This window comes from Tauraco erythrolophus, chromosome 1 (assembly GCF_009769465.1).
Source record: "Tauraco erythrolophus isolate bTauEry1 chromosome 1, bTauEry1.pri, whole genome shotgun sequence".
NCBI classification, from domain to species: Eukaryota; Metazoa; Chordata; class Aves; order Musophagiformes; family Musophagidae; genus Tauraco; species Tauraco erythrolophus.
The window spans coordinates 49,098,443-49,110,511 of NC_141465.1; positions in this window are offsets into that span (position 1 = coordinate 49,098,443).

The window sequence follows — 12,069 nt, forward strand, 5'->3', positions numbered from 1 at the left end:
TTTCTCCCATGTCTGGGAGCAATCCTACTGTGACACAGCAGCGGCACGCCTGTCTATCAGCCTTGCTTCCGTGTGGCTTTAATTAAATAAGACAGTTAAGTAATTATGGTATTTAAGTTTTCAAATTTTGGGGAAAGTGATTCTGGGACCTTGAGGCTATGAAGCGCTGAATGCCTCTTGCAATGAAAATCAATGAGACTCACAGTGCAGGATCAAGCCCGTCGTGTGCTAAGGTCAAACATAATGTTGGATGAGACTCTGCTGCCTTCCTCCTTGCAGGGTTGTCGGCTTTTGACCATGGTGTGGAGATGGAAATGCAGATACGCATAACCATTTGTCATTAGTGAAACAGTTTAACTTACTCATGATACAGAGGAGCCTAGCAAATTTGGCACTTAGTGATAGCAGGAAACTTCAGAACTCGCATCCTAATATCCAGAGCCTGCTTGTAATGCTAATGATGCCCATTTCAAAACCAAATTACTTCAATCAGACTACAGTCAGGTTCGAGATGGCAGCACTGAAAATGCAGTGACAAATGTCAGGCTGATTCGGTTATGTGTGTACACCCACATCGAACTGGTGCAAACAACCTGGAGAAGTATGAAGCAAAGGCTGAGCTGGCCCACCAGATGGAAAAGTTTTATGCTCATTCACACTCAAAAAGTGTTGGAAGAGCCCAGAATGAAACCTAGATCTGTGCCTGAACTTCATCAGGGAGATCTTGCCTTCCCTCTACACAGCATATATGGTCTGAAATCCTAGCCTGTAGTTATTCATAATCTGCAACCATTTAAAATCTATAGGTCTGAGTAGTTTGCACCCAAGAGTAACATAAGAACCAGCAGAGAAGTCCTCTGAACTAAATCTTTAAGCCCGGGGAAAATCCCCCGAAGATGAGAGTGGGAGAAGGGAATAAAAAGCAAATGAGAAGAAGACCAGGAGGGCCTTAAAAGCAGGTGTTGGGCCAATATTTTAGAAAGCCGAGGGAATGATGCAGGAGACACTGAACCAGTTATCTTGGCATCAATCCCAGACATAGTCAAGGGAAAGGCTGATAGGGGACGCAATCCATAAAGAATGAAAAGATGAGAGCATAAGTAATGCCAATCAGCATCACTTTATGGAAAACAGGTTTTGTCAAATTCACTTGATAGTGTGTTTTTAATAAAATTACAAGTCTGTAGGTTACAAAAGACGGTATTGTCATAAGGTTCCTACATTTTTGAGTTTTGGGAAAATAAAGCACTGAAAACCAATGCAGCTCCCATTCAAAGAATGATAAACTAGTGAATTGAGACATTGAAAAAAAAATGAAAGTAGGGAAGGGTGAGCCTGTACAGAGTGGTTGTAGTGGAGTCTGATGGGAGCCTATTCTTGATCTATTTAATATAGGTTTTATAACCTGGACAGAAAGACCTGCATCTCTGGTGACAATGGCTGATGTAAACCACATGCATTTTCATGTAGGCGTAGGTGAAGTTATGAATTTAGAAATAAATGGAGCAGATCAGGAGTGTAAGATGGGGGGTTGTATTATGGAAATTGGTGACCCTAAAACAGGCCTGAAAGTCATTTGAGATAAATTACTGAATATGTTGCTTCCAGTATAACGATTTAGCCAGAGGAACAAGTAGGTTTCAAGAGCATTTGAACAAGTAGAAATAGAGAAATGGTGTCATCCCTGCATACAATGAAATTGTCTTTCTGTGAGAGAGTTACCATAACATTGCATCTGCTTCTGGTGTTCAGACCTCAGCAGAGGTCAGGAGGAGTTGGAAAGTTCCAGGACTAAGCCATGTGCTTTCCCACTGCAGGCTGTGGCTGGTTAGTGTACATATGGGAAGTTTACGATAAGGCTGGATGAGAGCCTTTATGTCCTGTCTAAGGAGAGCTTTCTAATGGCAGTGTGCTCCCTAAGATGACAGAAAAACACAAGGAGCTCCATCCAGTGCTTTTATCTGTGTTAGGGAATGGGATGAGTCTGAAAACAGTAGAAGGAATGTAAGGTGGGCAAACAGTTTTCTCTCTGCAGTCAGCTTAGGATGAAGATGCAAGCGATTGTGTAAACTCCAGGTAACTCTGAAATGGGCATTTGCCATGATGGAGCCAGAAGGTTCAGAAATGATCAAAAAAAAGGTGTATTCTGACCCTCCCCCCTCCCACCTACCCACCCATATACATTCAAAGTAAAAGCCACTCTGTAAAAGAGTGTTTGAGATTGATGGCCACGTTTCCATGACTCTCGGTAGATAAGCCATGCTGCCTTGAAAGAAGTTCACCACAAAGTGTGGTACTTACGCTACATGAGATATTTTCCTCAGTTTGTAATACGCTGATGTAATACCAATACACCTGGGGACGTACAACACATGCTCTGGACCTGAGGAAACGTGCTTCAAAATCTGTCATGACAGAGCCCAGCAAAACATTGCTATTGTGGCCTTAATGGGATCCATACCAGAAGGGCTCATTCATACCCTCAGTGGTTTGCAGAGCTGCTTCTCAAATGACTAGTTAGTTGCTTTTTACAAAACCAGAATCCTTGGTTCTACGAGTTATTGTCTTATACAAATGCAACAGAAGAACGGGCAAGAAACATGCTGCAGAAAATAACAGCAAACAGACGTGGTGCCACGTGAGACATGCGGCTCATTTTAAACACTCTGATCTTAAAGGGCATCGGTTGTTTTTAATGATTATTTTGGTGCACAAAGGATGAAGCCACAGAGCTTTGTTTTCTTTGGAAATAAAAAAATCCGAAAAAACTCTTGCCAAGAGTCCAGGCTCCTCACTTGGCAGCCGTGGCCATGGGGAGGGACACACCGGACTCACAACAGCGAAACAACGAAGGTACCGACCCCAGCAAAGACAGTGACAGCCCCCGAGCTCTGCAAGGGGCTGGTATCCCAAGCACATGCAAAGCTGGTGGGTTGTACTGAGCAGCCAGGATTTTCCCTCCTCTGCTGATAAAATAGGGAAATGGTGATTCCTTCGGGCTAATCTCTGTGTGATTTGAAAGATGTAGAAGCATGTAACACTGGAGCGGATAGAGAGAACAGGCATGGTTGCAACCAAAGAGCATCTCCACACAACCAATCCCCATCAAACTGGAGCTCACAGCTTCTGTATTTTAAAAACAAACTGGAGGGTTTTCTGCATATGCATTGTGTCAGATGATAATAAAATATAGGTGTAAACAAGCCTGCATTGTCTTATTGTCCATAAATAAATACACAATAAGTTCAAAGTAGGGCTGGATTCATAAGGCAACACTCTGCTAATCTGTATTCGGGTCTCAAGCGTATTATCTGTAATTTACAACCAATTTAAATGGCATTAACAGTCTTCCCCTTATGGGAATTTAAATTTGCATCCTACCATTGAATTAAACACTGATTGCATATTTTCTATAGGGGACGTAATGCTCTTTGAAGCTTGTTTTGAATAATAAAGCATCTATTCATGCACATGGTGCAATGTGTTTCTTTGTCCTGAATGTAATTGAAGTAAAATGTGAGTTAAAGGGATTTTTCCTCTAGCCACAGGTTTGTTGATTACCATCTATTTTCATCTATTCAAGGTTTTAAAAAGGAAAAGAAAAATACAGTAATCTCTTCCTGCATTTGGAACCTCATTTACCACTCAGAGCTTTCCTGAGAGCATCTGGGATGAACAATCAGGAGGTCAAGTTTCAGCTCATCTTTGGAGGAGGAGAAGAGGAGAAAGGAACAAAACAGTCCCCTACCATTCTGAAAAGAAAAAAAAAAAAAAGAAAAAAATAAATACCACAAACAAAAAGCAGAGGGAAGCAGACAACACCACATCTAACCTCCATGAGAAAGATCTTGGCTACCTGTCAGGTAGTTGTTCTGCATGCTGCCAATCATTGCCAGCTAGTAAAGCCACGGTGAGGACAACTTCAACGTGTAGGAAGCAAATAGCTTGAAATAACATCGTTGACCTTTTTTGTTTGATTTGTAAGGGAGGAATAACTGAAATAAATAATAAACGTGACTTCCTTCCTGAGTGTGAAAAACAAGCACAAAGGCAGCCTGAAGAAAAGGATGATGGCTCGCAGTGGAGTGGTCTGCAGGCAGCATGGTGGGCTCCTCCAGCCCCAGCAAACCCACTAGGAAAAGGCAGCCCGGGAGGACCTTTCCAGGGGTGGGTGGCCTGGTGCCGCTCAGCCGGCACCCGCATGCTCCCAGAAGCCAGCCACAACAGGAGCGGTTGGAAACGTGCCCCAGCGCATCTGTCCCTGAGACCTTCTCCTGTACCACCCCATGCAGTTCCCATGCACCCATCTGGGAGGACTGTAAAGCTCTGCTTGCTGGTAGTGCTCTGTACGCTGAGCAAAACATGTAGAGAAATCAAGTTTTCCACTAATTCTCCTGTACCAGCGTGCAGCTGCAACCACGGTAGGGAAAAACCTCTCTGGTGGATTTTAAGATTTTTTTCTTCTCTTTTTCCCTAAAGGTGATGTTCATTTTCAGAGGCAGGCAGGCCTGTGTCTAACAAAGCCGTAGCGGCGTTAATAGCTCTGATATTCATGATTCTGGCATTTATCCAGAAATGACAGAGAAGACAAAACATAGTTGATATATTTGGCATCATGCAGTGATATAAGTAATGGTTTAGAGTGATTGTTTTTATTTTTCTGTGTTGTCTGGTTTCTACGTTCTAGAAAAAGCAGGGGCTGCTTCTGCTGAAAGCCTAGTTTTCCTTTGATTAAGATTTTCGGAAGGCTTTAAAAAATACAGAAACTACTGGAAACCAGAACTTCCTGATGATTTGTGTCTTTCCCCTTCTTAAAAGGTGATTTTATGGGTCCTTGAGGAACAAACACTGCTTAAAAACTGCCAACTGCATTTTAGGAAGAGGCAGGGAGGATTGCGGACCGTGGCCTTGATCCCATTAGGACGAAGTGTCAGACAGCAACAGTAACCGTATCTCTAGACTTAAACAGTTGTGCAAGATCTCTTTACAGGCTATCTTAAATTACTGCAGTTAATATTGTATTGGTGCTATAAAAGCAAGCACCGCCAATGCTGCTGTTGCATGCGTGGCGAACATCAAAGATCTCCATAGCCACACTGCCTGGAGATAGGGAGGAGGTGTAGAGATAGCAAGGGACATAAAAAGTCTTTTTTTTTTTTTCTTTCCAAAACAGTTTCATCATATCATGTGCACATGAGAGACAGCGCACGGTCCCTGGACACCTGGAGGGTAATTGCCATGTTGTTCAATTTGCCTCAAATGAACGGCTCAGGAATGATAAATGCTCTTTCATAATCAGCTGGGTACCGCTGGTAGGCAGTATGGGTAGGATACCCCGGATCCCGACCCTCTGCCAAAAAGTCATCCCTCCCCCCATGTTCGCAGAGGTAGGCAATCGCAGGGAGGGAGGGAGGTCTATTAGAGGCAGCCATATACCCATCTGCGGGCTGCAGCCCCAAGGGCACCTTGTGTCAGCGCCGTGCCCTCGCTGTTATCTGCTCCGATAGCGTGACATGGAGAGCTGGAGCAAGAAACGATGCCGACAGGAAGGTCCTGTGGTTGGAAAGCTTACGCAGTTCAGAAGAAAACACCGGCAATTCCTAGCACAAAAGAAAGCTTAAAGTGAATTAGAGTTTCGTAAGTTGTAACCCCAGCTCAGGGAGACCACAGGCGATGCTGAGTCCTCCCATAGAGCTCTTCACCCTCCTGGCACTGAAGGCTGATCGCAGCCCGAAAGCCGTGGCTGAAAGCCCCCCTCCTCTTGCCTGCAAAGGGAACTGGGGTCTGTCCTCCCCTCAAAACAGGACTGGTTAATAATTTTTCAGAGCGCAGGCTCATGCAGTTTTTGGAAGGCCTGGGGAAAATATGCTTTATTTCCTCTTTAAAGGCCAAGCTCTGGTCTGCTCCTCTCACCACATGTGCTGCCCTGGCCCAGGGGGAGGGAGATCTGTGCGCCAGGCACTTGGGGTGGCTGAGCTGTCCAGCTCACCTTCACCATTTCTCCTTGTTTTTCTCTAGAAATCAAACAAAAGGTCAGGCCTGACTTACTTCACATGTATGGTAAGTCCAAGTCCAAGCTGGCAGTGATGGCATGTTGTCCATCCACTGGTGGTCAAGGACAGTGTGCAGTAACTCTACTAGAGATTCATGTTTTAAAACTCAGCAATCCTAAAAGAGCTGCCTGAGGAGCCTGTGCCTTCCTTCATGTTTGATACGCTTTGCCATATTGGGAAAATGCTGGTGTAGAGTGACAAGATTTTAAAAATAAGATGTATTCTCAGGTGCAGGAGTTGCTGTTGGAGATTCTTCGAGATCCATGCACAGACGCTCCCCAGCACCTTTGTTAGCGACGTGGAAATAAATACAAAATCACTGCTGATAAAATACTTGAAGAAAAGCAGTAGGGTAAATAAAGCTGAAAGGCTGGCTGAATCACACAGCCAGCTGCACCCAGACAAGCGAAATGTGCTTTACTGTGGGGAAACGGGAAGAAGAAGCACACTCCCAAGGACAATACCTGGGAAAGAGGGAGCACAGCAGGAAACACGGCGACATTGAAGAAGCGCTGGAGATCGTGGTGGAGCTCATAAAAATTTGTTAAGACTTTTTCTAAACCATGAAGAATTTCTAAAACCTTGGATGAAACTGTGCAGGATGACAATGGACTGATAGTTACGGGTATCTTCTAACTAAGGCAAGATGCTTTTTGATATTTCCCAACCAGGATGTCAGGACTGCTGTACAGAGATGACTTGGTGACATTCATACAGGAGGTTGGCTTCAGCAGATCTGATGAGCTCTGCTGGCTTTAAACTTTATTCTTCTATGAAATTGCCACACTGCTTTATAATCTATTATAAATAAACAAACAAGAGACTGGGCTGAGCTCCCATAGCAAATGCTTTGCCTGCTTTTCGGGCCTTTGCACCATGAATTTGTGTTTAAAAAAATATAGCAGGACAAAGGTGACAAAGCAGACTCAAACATCGCCATTACCATGGCAACAGTGGCATTAGCCTGACACAGCAGCAGAAACCAAAATACACCCTTGCACAGAATATCATGCAAGTTAGGAAATTGCTAGCTCTATAAGGCACAAAACACAAACAACCAAAATATAAATGGCCATAGATTGCTCAATAAAATGACTAATTGCTATTTAAAAATAGATTTTCCTCAAATAAATAGGATCTCAAGAATCTGGAAAATCAATTTCCCTTGACATTAACAGCATAAGGAAAAACAATCACAAGTTGTATATATACTAACAGTGTGTAATAGCGTCTTTGCCTGGAACCTGAAAACTATTAAGGCAGCGATATTGTCGGGGTTCTCCGACCGCTCTTTCGCCACGGCTCCTGCCAGCGGTGCACTCGGCGACGTGACTAACAACTGTCACATGTGGTTTGCTCTTTCTCTCATCTGCTCTCTGGGGAAGAACTATGTGTGCAGGAGACTATTTTACATTGGGCTTTTTTTTTTTTTTTTCCCTTTTATTGTACACACTGGGCTGCGTTCAAATGAGGAAAGTTCAGGCCAAGGAAAAACACTGCGTGCATGAAGAAAAAAGATTTCTTAGTCCCCTGTGGGGTTTGGTACTGCAGCCTCAGACACAAAAGGACTGAGGAAAGTCTCTCTCTTGTCCAACTGAGTTGAGAAGACTCAGCTCTGTGGAGCGCGTCGTCTTTGACGCCGTATCTTGGTGCTTTATGGGTAGGTTGAGATGATGGGTGACAGAAGAGCCTCCTAGCCCCATGGTGGCCGAGCCCCAGTGTCTGCACCATGCTGCAGTAGCTCCTCTGCTTGGGGAGATCAGGCATTGCCAGGTGCCGTTCTCACATGGCCGTGGTGATAAGTACACTAGGCCAAGGCTCTAGAGACAGGAGAGTCAAGGCTCAAGAGACAAGGCTCAAGTCCGGAGACATTGAGGCTGACTGTTGTGTCTTTGGGGCACCAGGACAGAGGGCAGAGGAGAGAGTCTGATGGGTTTGCAGCAGGCTGGCTTCTGAGGCGACGCAGAGCCACAGTCCCTCTGCCTAGATAGCTCCCTGCAATCCATCACCACGTCAAGCTGGAAGCTTCACGTCCAGGATGGGCCCTTAGAGAGAAAAACAGGGAAGAAAACCCAACCCAGTATAAGATAGAATCATAGAATCATAGAATCATAGAATGGTTAGGGTTGGAAGGGACCACAAAGATCATCTAGTTCCAAACCCCCTGCCATAGGCAGGGAAATCCTCCACTACACCAGGTTGCCCAAAGCCTCATCCAACCTGGCCTTGAACACCTCCAGGGATGGGGCATCCACAACTTCTCTGGGCAACCTGTTCCAGTGCCTCACCACCCTCAATGTAAAGAATTTCTTTCTTATATCTAACCTAAATCTGCCCTCTTTCAGTTTAAATCCATTGCCCCTTGTCCTATCACTACACACCCTTGTAAAAAGTCTCTCTCCAGCTTTCCTGTAGGCCTCCTTTAGGTATTGCATGAAATAAAATGCATAGCATGAAATAAAATTACTTTCCACCACCTCTTCTGGAGGCAGATGCTGAAGGTTGCTGCAGGAGCCACGGGCATGCGGTCCCCTTGTCCCGGCAGGCAAGCAAGGGTGCTGCCATGGCTCGGTGCTGGCAGGGTGACCCGGAGAGTAGCTCTGTGAGCCTGCAGTGCCGTCTGGTCTCCTGCCTGCCTATCCCCTGCCTGCATCTCCTCCCTGCCTGGCCACCCCTGAGCCCCAGAGCCGAGCACGCACAGGACGGGTGTCGCAAGTGGTGCTTTGGGGTGCTCCCGGGGGGATGCAGTGAGCCCACTGCGGAGAGAGATGGGTCCCATCTCCCTGTACCATCGAGCCAGTGAGCCCAGTGCTGGAGCAGATATCCAGTCAAAAAGCAGCCAACAAAACAAAGGAAAAGTGGCCATAAAGGCATTTTTTTTTCCATTTCGAATTAAAAAATTGTCAGCCATCTCTAGGTGCTATTAATCACGCAGCGTGCACCTGAGACTCTCTCAGCTATGGTGGAACTTGGTTCGCAGCGCAGCCAGCCACCCAGCTGGAGCTCTCTGGTGGAAGAAGCCTCTCCTAATTACTTTAAAGGGGTGAAGAATGGTTGTGCTGGTCCCAAACTGCCGAAAGCCAGACTGCACAGGTGAGGAACAGGGTGGGCAGCTCCACCACCTTCACTAGGATAATGCAGACCGCACTGCGATAAATCCAGATGGGAAGAGGAGATATCATCCAGCTGTATCTGGTTGTTACACATTCTCTTTCACAGGATCCTTTTTTCTCACTTTGCGCACGTGTGTATTTAAGTTAGTTACAAAATAATCATAGAATCGTAGAATCATAGAATCACAGAATGGTTTGAGTTGGAAGGAACCTCAAAGATCATCTAGTTCCAAACCCCCTGCCATGGGCAGGGAAACCCTCCACTACACCAGGTTGCTCAACGCTTCATCCAGTCTGGCCTTGAAACTTCCAGGGATGGGGCATCTACAACTTCTCTGGGCAACCTGTTCCGGTGCCTCACCACCCTCTGAGTGAAAAATTTCTTCATTATATCTAATCTAAATCTCCCCTCTTTCAGTTTAAATCCATTGTCCCTTGTCCTATCTCTACACGCCCTTGTAAAAAGTCCCTCTCCAGCTTTCCTGTAGGCCCCCTTTAAGTACTGGAAGGCTGCTGTAAGATCACCCTGGAGCCTTCTCTTCTCCAGGCTGAACAGTCCCAACTCTCTCAGCCTGTCTTCATAGCAGAGGTGCTCCAGCCCTCGGATCATCTTCGTGGCCCTCCTCTGGACTCGTTCCAGTAGCTCCATGTCCTTCTTGTGCTGGGGACTCCAGAGCTGAATGCAGTATTCCAGGTGGGGTCTCACGAGAGCAGAGTAGAGGGGCAGAATCACCTCCCTTGACCTGCTGGCCACGCTTCTTTTGATGCAGCCCAGGATACGATTTGCTTTCTGGGCTGCCAGTGCACATTGCCGACTCATGTTGAGCTTCTCATCAACCACCACTCCCTTGTTGTTTTTCCTCAGGGCTGCTCTCAATCCATTCTCCGCCCAGCCTGTACTTGTCCTTGGGATTGCCCCAACCCACGGGCAGGACCTTGCACTTGGCCTTGTTGAACTCCATAAGGTTTGCACAGGCCCACCTCTCCAGCCTGTCAAGGTCGCTCTGGATGGCATCCCTTCCCTCCAGCGTGTTCACAACACCACACAGTTGGTGTCATCTGCAAACTTGCTGAGGGTGCACTCGATCCCACTGTCCATGTCACCAACAAAGATATTATAATAAACGCTCTTTCTTTTTATTTAAGTTTGCCTTCATAATTAGAGATCATTCCTCTTCACCAGTCTGACGGAGACGGATCAAATGGGATTCAGACTGCACAGACAGGGATTTATGTTGCCAGAAAGCAATGCTGAGAACAAGCCTGGCAGTGTCTGATGGAGGCAATGCACACAACTTCTGCAAAAGGACAATAAATTCATGACATATAAATCCCCAAGATGTTTTTCTGAGATAGCTGTAGCTTCCACATACATATAGAATTTTTTTTTTAATAAAAGCATTAGCTTGATGTGTATTTTTACTGTAACAAGATTGCAACGTAGCACTTTTATTTGCAGTTACAACCCAATGTTGATCAGATGCTTTTAAAAGCCAGCAGCAAAACAGAAAAAAGCAGGTTGTGAAAGTTGACTTATAATATTTGTAGTAAGCTCCCGTTGGTCACCAAACCAACCATCTTCAATGCTTGAAACCATTTCCATAATCAATTAATTCTGTGAAATGACTTTTTTAAAAAAAGTAGATAAACCAGAGGCATCATCCCTCAGGGGATATAAATTCTTTCAAAGACTCAGCCCTGCTCAGAGGCTTATTGCAGAGTGCTGCCTGCCCAGGGAGACAAATATCATGTCCTCTTCAAAGGTACATGAAGATAATTTCAGCTCTTGGTCAGGGAATTAGGAATCAGCCCATCATAGATGTTTAAGCTGCTTCCATCTCCTTTAAGAAACATCTGTTTCTCAAGTAGATTACCACAGCTGGTGGAAACACTATTTTATTTTAATCATCTAGAACAAAAAAGGAACATGAGCTGCCCGGCTAGAGGAGACGGTTACTCTTCCCCTTCTCTGCGTGGAGCACAGAAATGCCTGGAAGGACTGATTGGGAAAAGGCAGCCAGCCTTTCCTGGAGGAGCAAGTACAAGCTGCCCTGTTAGCCAGGGGTGGTCAGAGCCACTTGGAAGTGGAAAGGCTTCCAAATGGAGAGTTATTTAAGTCCCTTACAGTTGCCCGTTTCCTCCTTTTTTCAGATGTTGCCCACTCGTACTCATCTCAGTTGCCCTTCAGTAGCTGCCGTGAGCGCCACGGTGGGTGTGGCAGGCAGGCAGACGGGGAAGGAGCCAGGGTTATGCCTGCCTGGAGAGGCAGATTATTCCCACTGGCAGCTGGTTAATGCCGAGCACCTCCTTGGGTCCCGCAAGCCAAGGCTGCTTCCGTTCCAGCTGACAATAGAGCCGCGGATGTAGGAGCTTCTGCATCGCCTTTCCAATTACCTGGCCAGAAAAGTGACCAGAAAACCAAGGTTTAATTGACTTGCCTTCTTGTGGATCGGAGGATCGGCTGGTCTAACAAAGCTGATGCTACCGTGCCAGTTTTGGGGCCGTGGCTTTGAGCCCTCTGGGCTGTAGGCGTGGAGATGTGTGCAGGGAGGGGGTGGATGAGTCATGTCATGGTTCGGTATCGCTGCAGCTGTTTCCAGCCAAATCTCTGAAAACCAGAGCCCACGTTGGGGCCTTTTGTTCGGGGCATTGAGGGAGAGTGGTGGCAAGAGCACCTCCCAGCCGTCCTGCCCTGGGATGCCTTCGGGGGACCCAGACATCATTGGGGTGGAGTAAAGATGCTCGTTTCCTGTTCAAGCCTTGGGAAACCCTTTCTCTAGACTTCTCAAATCTAAAACAAACTAGTTTTGAAAACTGAGAGCACAAAGCAAGCCAGACCCATTGCTCTCCACCTTTGTACTTCTGATATAGGAGTTCAAAACCACCTCTGATGTAAGAGTTTA